This window comes from Rhinoderma darwinii, chromosome 7 (genome assembly GCF_050947455.1).
Source record: "Rhinoderma darwinii isolate aRhiDar2 chromosome 7, aRhiDar2.hap1, whole genome shotgun sequence".
NCBI classification, from domain to species: domain Eukaryota; kingdom Metazoa; phylum Chordata; class Amphibia; order Anura; family Rhinodermatidae; genus Rhinoderma; species Rhinoderma darwinii.
The window spans coordinates 107,622,922-107,637,960 of NC_134693.1; the positions used below are offsets into that span (position 1 = coordinate 107,622,922).

At 40.6% G+C, this 15,039-nt stretch overlaps 1 protein-coding gene across 1 annotated transcript in view; it reads left to right on the top strand.

The window, feature by feature from the left end:
• The first annotated feature begins 485 nt into the window (after positions 1-485).
• CHL1 (cell adhesion molecule L1 like) overlaps positions 486-15,039 on the top strand; it is a 126,714-nt gene continuing 112,160 nt past the window's right edge. Inside the window, exon 1 of the mRNA XM_075833772.1 lies at positions 486-592. The gene's annotated coding sequence lies outside the window, so the exon portion shown is untranslated. The remainder of the gene's footprint in view (positions 593-15,039) is intronic.

Consider the following 15,039-nt stretch of genomic DNA (forward strand, 5'->3'; position numbering starts at 1 on the left):
AAGGTAACTGTCTCATCAGAAATGTACATGACATCAGGTATCCTGTAGGGTTTCACATGGATTATTCTGTTTTATTTTAAATTCATTGAGTTTTACCTCAGATTCTATGAAATATTTATTAGCGAACAAGTGTAAATTAGGCCTAAAGAGACTGTTGCACACCTTGGTGTCTCGCACACTTTATTAACCCTCTCCTGCTCACTTGATGCGCTCTCCTGGGTCCCCTCCGACTTCCTCACTCTATATTTATTCATCTTTAATCTCCTTTTACCGTCCCTTTCCTGATTAATGTTCCTGTGTTCTCTTTCTCACACCCCCTTCCCCAGGCTGTTTGTAGAGAGTGAGATGAGGGGTCCCCCTTCCCCACATAGTCGCAGTGTTGCTGCAGTTGCTATGACTCCTGTCTGTGCTGAGAGACATCTGGATTCTGGTCACGATCTTCTCCAGTGCTTTGTGTGGTGTCTGATTGATTTAGGAAGCAGGACGGGGGAGGATTGGGGTGGGATGAGGTTGTACTGTGCTCCACTTCAGGGGGATATTGGTTTTTAGCATAAGGACCTTGAGATGAGCCAGGGATACCAATGCTGGGGAGGTGAGTAAATTATACTGCAACAGCAGGGGACTACTTATACAACAACTCTGGCTAATTTATTGGGATCATATAAAATACCTCAATGTACGGGCTCAGAGGGAAAATGTCCATTGTGCTCTATATTGTACTTCGCTGTGATATATATGATGTAGTATTGTTGATCAGCAGGTGCGTAGGAACCTGTGTCTCTGCAATATGCAAAATGCAACTATTTCTTATAGACCGTTCTATAACTTATTGAAGATCAATAGCTTGTCGTTTGTGATGGTTGTCCAGTTGCGGTAAGAGCTACAAGTGTCATTTTTCTCTGCAGACCAGACATCTACTACCTGGGATGCTGACAAATTAATAATAGATGAGTTGCAGACATCAAGTATCAGCAACATGTGTCTTTGGAGATGCTATTGTAGTACAGGGAGTGTTAGCCACGCAGTGAACGAGGCAGCCCGGATAGTGTAGAGCTATGTAACCTGTGGATCCTCATCATTTGGAGAAAGGAATGATGTTTGAAATATGTATCAGAAATCATTGATTTTATAGAGGGGAAACAGATCCCTCCCGATCATAACTGATCATACCGGATATGTAATTTAAAGAAAAAGTATAGACAAGTGGGACATTTGTCTTCAAATTGATTTAAATTCGTGTTACGTTGATGCTACTTTGATAGTAAGTCGTTTTAAGAACATTTCCCTGTATTTGTGATATGCTTAAACTCTGTATATACTTGTACTGGTGAAATTGTAATTGACAGTGATTTTCTAGACAGAAGATTATTAGCAATCAAAGAGGTCATGGATAATTTTAAGAGCTCCTGCTAAGACTACTTAGTTCAAGCCTCAAAGCAAAATAAATTCCATGCATCTGAATGGAGTTATATCTGCAGTATGTGCCAAGTCCCATTTGGATGTTTAGATTAGAAATTTCCACAGCAAATCTGCCGCATGTGACAGACAGTCAGGGAATTAATTAATTCTCAAACCGCTGAGCAGTCGATACCAGTCACAACTTTTTTGAGTACAAAGATGTCATGCAACAGTTACATGAAAGTCGCATGAAACCTGTGTAAATTATAAGAGCGATCACCCGCTAAGGCTACGCTGAGAGATTGTGTAGTCTGACAGCTATGATAGCTATAGGAATAGACTGATTTTATGTACATTCAAAATTCATGTGATTTTTGTGTGACTGACACGTAATGGGTTGAAAATTGCATGCAATCTGCGGAGTTATAGGCTTGTAGCTGTTGCAGTCATTTCAAGCAGCCTCTTATGACGATGCCACTATTATAATGATACATAAAAGTCCTGGGTCTATTAAGGGTGGATCCACACAGAGGATTTTGTTGTAGAAATTTTTCTGTGAATTCAAATGAATAAAACCGATCTTCAGTCAAAAATTTCTGCAACAAAATTTGCCGCATTTGAATCCACTGATCTGATAACACCATGTTTGTTGTTCATGTCCAGCGTATATGGTGGAAAAATGTCCTGATATATATATATATATATTGATTTCCGGAAAAAGGAGGACAGACACGAAGTGGCTGAGCGCTCAAACGAGCACTTCTGCCGCTTCATTTTAGCGATTGGTGGGGGTCTCAGTGCTCGGACCCCCACTTCTGACATGTCACTATGACATGTTAGAAGTTTGTCAAACATTTACTTACCCTTTCAAAAAATTGTGGGATGCCCTTGTATTGGAAAGCAAAGTTGGTGCCAGTTTACAATACAGTTTAAAAAAAAAAGGTATGTTGCATGCTAGCCACACTTTTGGCATATGTCCTATTCATTAGACCCTATTGATATGTTCTGCGTATATGTCAGGAGTATTTGTGTGGTCTGCATTGTCTATGGTGCACGGTTGGCATATATGCAGCAAAAATCTCCCAACGTAAACCCCAACGTGCCAATAGACTTTAAAGGGTAACTAAACTTTAAAAAAGAATTCTCACATGTCATAGTGACAAGTCAGAAATTTTGATCGGCAAGGTAAGGAAAGGAAAGGAAAGCCGCAGGAAAGCCGATCAGAAGCAAAGCAGCACAGTGCTCACTCGAGTGAATTGCTTCGTTTTAGCGATCGGTGGCGGTCTCAGTGCTCAGACTCCCACTGATCAAAACATCTAATATGTCACTATGACATGTCAACATTTTTTTGAAAGTTTAGTTACCCTTTAATGGACATCCTATTGGCATACTATTGTCAGTATACAGTACCTCTGGATCCCACAGCCTGCACAGTGTAGCCTCATATGCAGACTTTTGTAGTCTAAGGGTATGTGCACACACAAACTCAGAAACGTCTGAAAATACGGAGCTGTTTTCAAGGGAAAGCAGCTCCTGATTTTTCAGAAGTTTTTTAAGCCACCCGCGATTTTCGCTGCATTTCTTACGGCCATTTTTGGAGCTGTTTTTCTATAGAGTCAATGAAAAACGGCTCAAAAAATGGTTGAAGAAATGACATGCACTTCTTTTTCACGGCCGTTTTTAAAAACAGCCGCCAAAAAAACGGCCGGTCGGAAGAGAACGTTTTTCCCATTGAAATCAATGGGCAGATGTTTGGAGGCCTTCTGCTTCCGATTTTTCAGACGTTTTTCGGGACGTTTACAGCCCGAAAAACAGCTGAAAACACTCTGTGTGAACATACCCTTACAATTGCACCGATTAGGTCACATATATGAATACTATAATAGATTGGGGTATTGTAGTAAGGCCTTATTCAGACGAACGAGAAATACGTCCGTGCAACGCGCGTGATTTTCACGCACGTCGCACGGTCCTATATTAGTCTATGGGGCCGTGCAAACATGTGCATGATTTTTACTCCGCGTGAGTCCGCTGAAAAAAAGTCACGACATGTCCGTTCTTTGGGCGTTTTTCGCGCATCACGCACCCATTGAAGTCAATGGGTGCGTGAAAACCACGCATGTCACACGGAAGCACTTCCATGCGAACAGCGTGATTCGCGCAACAGCTGTCAAAAGGCTGAATGAAAACAGAAAAGCACCACGTGCTTTTCTTTTTACAAACATCCAAACGGAGGGTCATAATGATGGCGGCTGCGCGGAAAGCACGCAGCCGTGCATCATATGCTGAGGCCACACGGAGCTGTTAAGTGCCTTTTGCGCAGGCAAAACACCACGTTTTTGCGTGCGCAAAAACGCCACGCTCGTGTGAATCCAGCCTAAATCTGGTGCTGAAAATTGTGAAAGCAATTGTACCATATATATTATGTATTTGAATGAAAATTTTTGCAGTTTTCAGTTTGTGGTGTCGTTACATTTTTTCCATATATAATCCCCCGCACCACGACATGCTATTAAGTCATGGTGCGCGAAGGCGTTAATGCGCAGCGGATGGAGCAAAGTGAAAATTAAAATTTTCCACTGATATGCCATTTTAATACACAATATGTAGTGCCGAGTTTGTGCCACTGAAGACAAATACCTCCTACAATGTTGAGCGGGTTCTCCCGGATATAAAATATCATATATGTGGACGTAAGCTGTTGTTTGGGCACGCTGTGGGGTTCAGAAGGGAGGGAGCGCCATTTGGCTTTTGGAGCGCAGAGTTTGCTTGGTAATTGTTTGGGGTTTTGCTGGTATTTCAGTTTATGATGTGGGGGTATGTGTAAATTGGGCAGAGTACATCAGGACATAATAAGAGGGTATAATAAGTCGGTAAATAAATAATAATCCGCAGATATGTGGCCAATGTCGCACTGATAAATGGCGCCCGATCTTATCCGCTTTTGGACACTGCACAATTTCTGTTACTATATTCTGTGTGCCAGAACTTTTTTTATTTTTTCTTCACCGGAGCTGTTTGAGGGCTTATTTGTTAAATTCTGACATAGTTTTTTGTCTTTTTTTTTTTACACTTTTCACCGTGCGCTATAAATGACATTTTACTTTATTCTGCGGGTCGATACGATTACGGCGATACCAGATGTAAATCGTTTTTTTATGTTTTGTCGCGTTTGCGCAATAAAATCACTTTCCGATAAAATTATTTATTTTTTGTGTCACCATATTCTGAGAGCCATAATTTTTTTATTTTTCAGCCAAAAAAGCTGCGTAAGGGCTTGTTTTTTGCGGGACAGGTTGTAGTTTTTATTGGTATTATTTTGGGGTACATGCGACTTTTTGATCACTTTTTATTCAATATTTTTGGAGTGTTGATGATCAAAAAATAGTGATTTTGACATTGTTTTTTATTTTATTTTTTTTGCGGTGTTCACCATGCGGGAAAAATAATAGTATAGTTTTATAGTTTGGGTCGTTGTGAATGCGGTCATTCCAAATATGTGTACTTTTTATTAACATTTTCATTTTTTTCCTATAATAAAAGACTTATTATAGGAAAAAATTCATTTTTTTGTTTTTGTAACTTATCACTTGTTTTTACACTTTTATAAAACATTTTTATTACTTTTTTCTTTACTTTTTACTTGTTTTACTTGAATATCTGCAGCACTGATGGCTGCTATAATACATTACACTACCTAGGTAGTATAACGTATTATAAACGATTAGTGTGACGCTGAGAGTCACACTGACAGGAAGCTTATGAGGACCGGCCTCCGGCTGTTTCTCATAGGCTGCTGTGCATGGCAGACCCGGGGGCCGTTGTATGGCCTCCGGTTTTGCCTTATAACCGATTGCAGCACCCGCAATCGGTCCCCGGGAAAGTTTGTTGTAGCAACAAACTTTCCAGTTTGTTGTAGTAACAAACTTTCCAGTTCTTTGCTACAGCAAACTTTCCCTGCGATCACATGACCGGGACCTGAACCAATTAGGTCCCTGTTATGTCTCCGGGACTAGAGGCAGGGGATAACAGCGCGATCCGGGTGTCAGCGCTACTCTGAGACACCCGGATCGCGCTTTTAACACCCACCGTGAATTCACATCAGCGCTGCAGAGAGCCCAGCAAGCGCCGACGTGAATTTATAGTGGGCGGTCGGGAAGCGGTTAATTGAACAATTTAAAAAATTATTGCATGCGTTGTGCTAAAGTCTCTTCATTGGCCTAACCTAAGGCCTTAGGAACATTTCGAATCTGCTACTTTTGTTTGTGCACATCTGGTCTGACCTGGCTAAGGCCATCTGACTATTTTTTTGGTACAGAATATGGCATATTACGGCTCTGTACAAACACCAAAATATACGGAGCCATAATACCGTACATCATCCATAGATCTATCCAGAGGCCCTAATTTACCTCCATTCATCTCAGTTTCATACAGGCATACTGAGATTTTTTTTTTCGGTCAGAATTATGCATGAATCAGACAAAAGAAAATTGTGGCATGTTCCATCAGATGCCATATTACAGAGTTATTTTTCCCATCTAAACATTGTTTCTACCTCCATAATATATCGCACAGAGGACTGTATGGCGACACACAAAGTGCCTAACAGCCAGGGCCGGCCTTGGGATCCCACAGGTTGAATGACCCAAACTTGCTGAAGAGGTGCCAAGGCTTGCAACTACCATAAATCTTAAAGGGGTCTTCCAAGATTAGAAAAACATGGCTGCTTTTTTACAGAAACAGTGTACCTGTCCATGGGTTGTATCTAATATTGCATCTCAACTCAATTGAAGTGAATGGAACTGAGATGCAATACCACACACAGCCTGTGGAAAAGTGGGGTGCTGTTTGGAAAAGAAAGCAGCTATGTTTTTCTAATTTTGGACAACCCCTTTAATAGTAATCATAAAGCAGAATTATTTACCCATTGAAAAGAGCTGTTAGATTAATTGATGTATGGAGCTGTTATTTGGTCACTGTATGCCAGCATTATTGGAGTATGTATGGTGATGTCTACATTGTGTGGCACTGCTAATTATGCACATACTGTGTGGTATGGTTATTTGTACACTGTTGACCGTACACCATATAAGAGGGGTGCCTGCAGACCGTACCACAAATGGCACCACACAATGTAAGGCTGTCTCCATGTTATGGAGCCATCGTTGCTCCGTGTGCCTCCATACATCATTTGTGCACACGGCTCTGTTGTAGGTCTAAGTAGGGCTGTAACTAGAATTCATAGGGCACTTATAGTAAAATTACATGGACCCTTACCCCCTAGTGACAGGAAACAAAAACAAAAACATAAGTAGCAATAATTAAAGGTTTAGATAATAGCACCATATATCAGAGAACCCATGTACCGTACTAGGACTAGACAGCATAGGACATATGATGCATGCAGATTGTTGGTACCCAGATGCATAACTTTACATTTATCTATATTAAACTTAATTTCCCACTGGACGCCCAAACACTCAGTGTGTTCAAATCAGCTTGCAATTCACGAACATCTTCCATAGACTGAACAATATTACATAACTTGGTATCATCTGCAAAAATTGAAATAGTGCTATTAATCCAATCCTCTATATCATTAGTAAATAAGTTGAATAATAGTGGTCCCAGCACTGAACCCTGGGGTACTCCACTTATAACCGAGGACCATTCAGAGTAGGAATCATTGACCACAACTCTCTGGATACGGTTCTTTAGCCAATTCTCAATCCAATTACAAACTATACTTTCTAAACCTATAGTCCTTAATTTACCCATTAGATGTCCATGAGGGACAGTTTCAAATGCCTTTGCAAAGTCTAAAAACACTACATCCACAGCGGCCCCTCTGTCTAGGCTTCTGCTCACCTCTCCATAAAAACATATCAGGTTGGTTTGACAACTTCTGTCCTTAGTAAATCCGTGCTGGCTGTCACCTATAATACTATTTTTTGTCACATAATCCTGTATATAGTCCCTCAATAGCCCCTCAAACATTTTCCCCACAATGGATGTTGAGCTTATTGGTCTATAATTACCCGGGGAAGACCTAGAGCCCTTTTTGGAAATAGGCACCACATTTGCCCTGCGCCAGTCCCTTGGCACCATACCAGTCACTAGAGAATCTCTAAATATTATGAAGACGGGGACAGAAATAACTGAACTAAGCTCTTTAAGACCTCTAGGGTGTAACCCATCTGGTCCCGGGGCCTGGTGTACATTTATTTTATTTAACTTCGCTTGGACGATATCTACATTCATCCAATTCAGTATATCAACTGATATAATAACAGCACTGGCACCGGCTACATCAGCTGCTCTTTCTTCTGTTGTATATATAGAGCTGAAGAACCCATTTAGTAACTCTGCCTTCTCTTGATTCCCTGTGAGCAACTCCCCATTACCATTATCTAGGGGTCCTACATGTTCAGACCTTGGCTTTTTTGCATTCATATACTTGAAGATTTTTTTGTGATTTGTTTTTCCATCCTTGGCCACCTGCCTTTCCTTTTGTATTATTGCTGATTTTATTACCTTTTTACAAATTTTATTAAGCTATTTATAATTTACAAAGGCTACAGCTGTACCCTCAGATTTGTATTTTTCTAATGCCCTTTTTTTGTCATGTATTGCCCTTTTTATAGAAGGTGTAAGCCATGTGGTGTTTAATTTTAGTCGTTTATACTTGTTACCTATAGGAATACATTTTGCACTATAATTACCCAAAGTAGATTTGAAAATCTCCCATTTATCATTTGTACCATTATTTGACATTAGTTTTTCCCAGTCTATATCCTGAATTGCAGCCCTCATCCTGGGGAAATTGGCCTTCTTAACATTACGTGTTTTTGCCCTCCCAGCCTGTATTTGTTTTTTACAGTATATGTAAAATGTAACTATATTGTGATCACTGTTACCGAGGTTTTCACGAACATCGACATTCCCAACAAGCTCTGAATTATTAGAAATGACCAGATCCAACAGAAATTCACCTCTAGTCGGGTCTTCCAGAAACTTGTCAACCATTATCTCTCTAAGTAAGAATACATTCACACTACAGTTTTATGTGAATCTGTACATCTTTATGTACAGAAGAGATTTCTTAACTAGTGCATTTTTTTGTATTCGTTGTTCAATCTTCACTGGCTTAACCTAACGCCTTATAAACATTTTGCATCTGCTAGCTTTGGTGGTGCACATCTGGTCTGACCTGGCATAGGCTGTCTATTTTTTTGGGCACAGAATATGGCATATTACGGCTCTGCACAAACTCCAATTTGTATGGAGTCATAATACAGCACCCAAAGATTTATCCATAGGCCCTACTGTACCTCCATCTGTCTATCATTTTATAAAGGCATGCAGAGGTTTTTTTCTGGCAGAATTCTCCATGAATCAGACAAAAGAAAATTGTCGCTGTGTGGCCATAAAAAAATCATATAAAAGTACCCAAAGAATAGTAATTGTTACAGCAGTGCCCAAACCCATAGTCAAAATACAATGCCTTTGCTTCCTCCGTCATGTACTGCACTCTTCTCCACCAACTGGATCTTACATTTAAAGCGACTCTCCAGTCCAGGGACAAACTTTGAAATGTGATGGGGCATATGAAGTAATATTACCTGGTGCCCTCCAGTTGTGCCCCTCAGTCATGGATCTGCCGTTTTAAGGTCCCCTCTGTGTTGTCCCAAAATGACTGCAGCACTTCTCAGACTATCCGTTGCACACTGTGCATCTGGATTCTAAGACACTACATCTGTGTCTAATTTTAGGACAACAGAGGGGACCCTAAATCAGCAGATCCACAGAAGAGGGGTACAATAGGAGATCACCAGGTAACATTACTCCATATACTCCATCACATTTCATATTTTGTCCCTGGACCGGAGGGTCTCTATAAGCAGCAGATTAGCAGCCACTGTCTCTACATTCAGAGATTAGCAGTCGACAATTCCATCAGGTGGAAAAAAGCGATCTATGATTGATTTCTTGTATGAATGCAGAGGTGTGGCATTTTGGGACAGTGCAGAAATTACTGAATCAAAAATATTTATTTGTTATGTGGTTGGGAGCCCCCTGGTCCTATTGTCTTTAAAATAAACATTAGAAAAAAATCCTTTTTTAGAGACACATATGCTTTGCCCTCTTTCACATTGGAGCGATTAGTGCAAAAAAATGTGATGCGGAAACCTCCCCAAAAAATGCCCGAAATCACCTCCCATTGATCCTTTCTTCGGGCATTTCCATCAATGACCTACAATTGACATCATTGTAAGGCAAAGAAATTGATTTTTTGCTGCGTTTTTTGTCCGCAGCGCTCATTGGCCGCAGCGCTCATTGGCCGCGGCGCTCAATGGCCGCGGACCAAAAAACGCCGTGAAAAACGCAGCAAACAGCGTGCAAGCAAGTCAAAATCTGCCTGCAAAAATCTCCATGTGAACAAGGCCTTAAAATGGTGTCTGTTTGATCCTGGCCTTAAAGAGGCTCTGTCACCAGATTTTGCAACCCCTATCTGCTATTGCAGCAGATCGGCGCTGCAATGTAGATTACAGTAACGTTTTTATTTTTAAAAAACGAGCATTTTTGGCCAAGTTATGACCATTTTTGTAGTTATGCAAATGAGGCTTGCAAAAGTCCAAGTGGGCGTGTTTAAAAGTAAAAGTCCAAGTGGGCCTGTATTATGTGCGTACATCGGGGCGTTTTTAATACTTTCACTAGCTGGGCGCTCTGAAGAGAAGTATCATCCACTTCTCTTCAGAACGCCCAGCTTCTGACAGTGCAGATCTGTGACGTCACTCACAGGTCCTGCATCGTGACGGCCACATCGGCAGCAGAGGCTACAGTTGATTCTGCAGCAGCATCAGCGTTTGCAGGTAAGATCGACTTACCTGCAAACGCTGATGCTGCTGCAGAATCAACTGTAGCCTCTGGTGCCGATGTAGCCGTCACGATGCAGGACCTGTGAGTGACGTCACAGATCTGCACTGTCACAAGCTGGGCGTTCTGAAGAGAAGAGGATGTTACTTCTCATCAGAGCGCCCAGCTAGTGAAAGTATTAAAAACGCCCCGATGTACGCACATAATACACACCCACTTGGACTTTTACTTTTAAACACACCCACTTGGACTTTTGCAAGCCTCATTTGCATAACTACAAAAATGGTCATAACTTGGCCAAAAATGCTCGTTTTTTTAAAATAAAAACGTTACTGTAATCTACATTGCAGCGCCTATCTGCTGCAATAGCAGATAGGGGTTGCAAAATCTGGTGACAGAGCCTCTTTAAGGCCACTTTCATACTCTGTTTTGATGCAGTTTTTGCGGCATTTTTTTTTAACCAAACACAGAAGTGGACACAAAAGAAAGGAGACGTATCAAGTCTTTTCTATATACCTTTCCTTCTTTTTGGATTCACTTCTGACTTTGGCTCGAAAAAATTACCCAAAAACTGCATCAGAACTGTGCTAAAGAGTGTTTTACACAAGAGGACAACTAATTATAAAGGCAGAAAAAACACAAGTCCATCCTTAAAAATCTGTTTAATCCATATCATTTATTTGAATTATTTAAACTGACATTAAATATTGTTTGCACTTTGGTTGATACTACTTCTCAGGAGCACATGACGTACTATGACTGGTGTTTGTTCATCATGCTGACCTCTATAGGACTCTTGGGAATATACAGAATATTTTCAGTTTAACTGCTGAGGGCAAAGTAAATTTAAACAGTTGTGTGTGCACAATTCCAGAGCTCCTTGGTAACTTTGTAAGGAACTTCACATTTTAGGAGCACTTAATTACCAGCTACGTGAGTAGGGAAGAATTGATGGAAGCAGTGGCGTAACTACCGCGGTAGCAGCCATAGCAGTTGCTATGGGGCCCGCGTTATGAGGTGGCCCGTGCCACCCAGTCTGACAAATAACATTATGTGCTGGGCTGGGCAGCAGTGCCCCCCCCCCCCCCATTCCTGGTGACGCCGCTAGCACAAGGCACCCGGGGCCGGATGACTGCCACTTTTAATTGTATCTGCATCCTTAGGATGCAGATACAATTGAACACTATTGCAGATCAAGGAGCTAGCTCCCTACTGTACCGTTTATTAGGCTACAGGCCACATTAGGCCTGCAGCATATAAGGTGCTGGGACAGGATCCCTTCGCAAGCCGACGCAATGATGTCATTGGATCACGCCGGCCTATGCAAGGGTCCCATCTCAGGCTGGTGAGGAGGCTATGGAGAAGTTTCATTCATCGTGAGAACGAGGCTAGGTGAGTACATTTTTTTTACTTGTTTGGGGTGGCACTATCTACAAGGGGGGCTCCCGGGTCTGTTTGGAAGTGGCACAATCTACAAGGAGTGGTATGTGGCACTATCTACAAGGGGGGCATGTGGCATTATCTACAATGGGGGTTGTGCATGGCACTATCTACAAGGGGGGGCTGTGGCACTATCTGCAAAACTGGGTATGTGGAACTATCTACAAGAGGTGTATCCTGGTGCTTTAAGTTTGGGGTCAGTTTTTTGTTTTTTAAATAACTATTATGACTATGAAATAACATAATTAAGTGATAATAAATGTTATAATACCAGTAACTAAAGGTCAATAAGAGTACACATGGCAGCCTAGCTGTATTTTTACATTGCACACAGAACTGGTAAATGTTCATTGTCGGGAGGGTGGGGGATCTGGGGGTGTGTTGGTTGTGGGAGAGGGGGGCCCAGTCAAAAGTTTGCTATGGGGCCCAGTCTTTCCTAGTTACGCCCCTGGATGGAAGGTTAAATTAAATAAACTGAATCACTTCAATCTTGCCACTTAATGCATCTTCCATACCTCCTTGTCCAAGAACATTGCATGAATTTGCTTACTTGCTGTGCTGTCTGCTCTGTTTTAACTTTTGTTGCAGTTATCTTCTTTCTATGTACTATATATATAAAACCAATTTTAGGGGTTTCAAGGCAAAAAATAAAAATGTTTGCAGAGGTGAAATTGGGCACATAAATGCTAAATTGGTCATGTTTTGTATACATATATAGTGAAAAGTAAAAATCTGCCTACCCTCAAAAGCTGCCCACTTTTTTTTATTGTTCCCAGCATAACAAAGCCCAACCATTAGTTTTTCACTTGGCAGCCTAGCTGCATTTTTACATTGCACACAGTCCGGCTGCTGAATGCGAGTGTCTCTAGCTCTCTGCTGCCTTGCCTGCTGCAATATCCCATTGGCGCCAAACCCACACTTGACCTAGCCCTGACGCTATTGATGTTCCTAGGGCTGGGCAACCTGGCAAAGGAGAAGTATCCAATCCAAATAGAAAGTAACCTGACTGCACACGCTTGTCTAATTATGCAAAATTATTGCAACTTGCTATTTCCAATAAAAACATTTTATTGGCACCTCCCTCCCAGTGCTAATAACTGCTGGGCCTGTGGTTTACCAGTCTAGTCACAAACCCATGAGACACAAAGGTCGACAACACATAAATACCTAATCTTTGTCGTATTTAATGGAGATTTACCTAAATGTTCCCCTTTGGGTAGAATTAAAAATGTTACCTAAAAAAGAATGGTTGAAACTTTCACCTACATCAAATTGTGTTGACTTAAAGGAGTTGTCCACTTTGGATATTCCTTTTTTATTTAAAAGATCCTCCGACAAATAAGCTGATTACAGGTGTCCAGCTGTTTGGGAAAAAAAACATCTAGTCCAAAACAACTACCATTAAAAGTTGTCATAATTTACAGCTATGGGCCAAGGAGTCCCTTAATCAGTCACTGGTGGGGATCAGTGTGATCCAGAAGTATTTTACCACTGAATAAGGCAATTGTAATGGAAATGACATAGGTACAATTAGTTGCCAGCATGCATTGGAGAAACCCTATTACCCTATTGTATCAACAGCTATTTGTGTGAACTGGTCCATTGACAGCAAGGGTCTCTATTCACTGCATCTCGCTACAGCAATTAGGCCTGAAAGGAATGGAATTCGTAACAATTTGTGTTCGTTTTTAGACTCCAATCTTTTCAATACTTGAAATTACTGAGTTAGCTAGCCCACAAGAAACAGTCCCTAGGTAATAAAGTTTATATTTCCGGACTGTATCACTATCATCAAGTGTTAAGTAGATAATATTCTAGTAATTCTCATGCCCTATAATCTCTTTAGCCCAAAAGAAACTGTATGCAAATTAAATCTGAAATGATTACATCAATAATAATAATATGTAGCTTGCTTTCCCCGTTTTGAACATGGGAAATAAAAAGGATATTGACTTGGGACTTCTTTCTCAGAGCTGCATTATATGTGACTTAAAAAAGATCACGAAAGTTCCCTTGTGTTCTCAGCTGTTGCTAGGCAACTTCTCATTATTGTGGAACACTTAATAAACGAGCAACTCTGGCATTTCTTATGTTTCAAATATTTACAAAGCATTTTTGTCGAAAATGTTTTTATTAAGAACAGTTTGAAAGATGTAAGGCCTGTTTTCCCGAAATGTCATTTTTAACCTTATGGATTTTTGAGTCAAAAAATTCAGGACGCAGAAAATAAAATTGATGCAGTGTGTGCAAAATAGTAATTGCTTTCACAATAGTGTTGAGTAGAACTTCTTAAAGGGCCATAAGGGAAAACACTGCTTTTAATGGCCAAGTGGTTTATAGAGGTTGATTTCTTTGGAGAAATTATTTTTTTGTTAAGAGTCCCCTAAAAATAAGCTGGGTGTTCTGCTGCTGTGATCACCTGTAATCTGTGGAAGAACCCAGTGGCAAGTGTTCAATATCCACACAGTGCCACCACAGGAGAAATGAAGCATTGCACAGTTAATAAACCAGTGGCTCTCCATGTATGTTAATACATATAAGTGCCAAGTCCTCTATAGTAAAAGACGTTCTTTGTCGCTCTAGCTGATAGCTAAGGGAATGGAAGTAGGGACCCCTCCCCTCTATTTTAACTCCCATGGATTAAGCAAATCAAATTCACTCCTTCTCATGGTGCTCCTGTTTTTATTGTATGTGGTTCTTGATTTCCCTTCTGTTCGGTAAGAAGTTATTTACAATCTTTCCATTTGAGTAAGGTTTAAAATGTATTACATTACAGAATAAAAACAAGTAAAACAATACTAGCATGCAGCATGTTTCAACCTAGAACCTAGGTCTTCATTCATTTAACTCAAAATTATCTAATTGATTTTTGATATTAGGAATTTGGGGTTTTAAAAGAAGGAAAAAAAAATGGCCAAGGCCATGCTCATACATGGCGACATGTGGATTTTCGGTGCTAGTGATTGGGGTTTTACAAATCCGCAGCGATATCCACTTCAAAATCTGAATGTGACCTAAGAATCTAAATTGGGGGCATTTTATATTAGATAGTTTTCCTTCAGGAGCATTGTTGAGGAATCATAGCCAGGCAATTCATGTTTTTATCTGCAGTTCCCCCCTTTTTCCTTTCTTTCCTAATCAGATCAAACACCCCAACACAAAGTTACAATATATGGCAAAAGTATGTGTACACCCTTCTAATTCTTGAGTTCAGGTGTTTCAGCCACACACATTGCAAACAGGTGCATAAAATCAAGCACACAACCATGTAGTCTTCACACACAAACATTATTAGTAGTATGGGTCATACTAAAGAGCCCA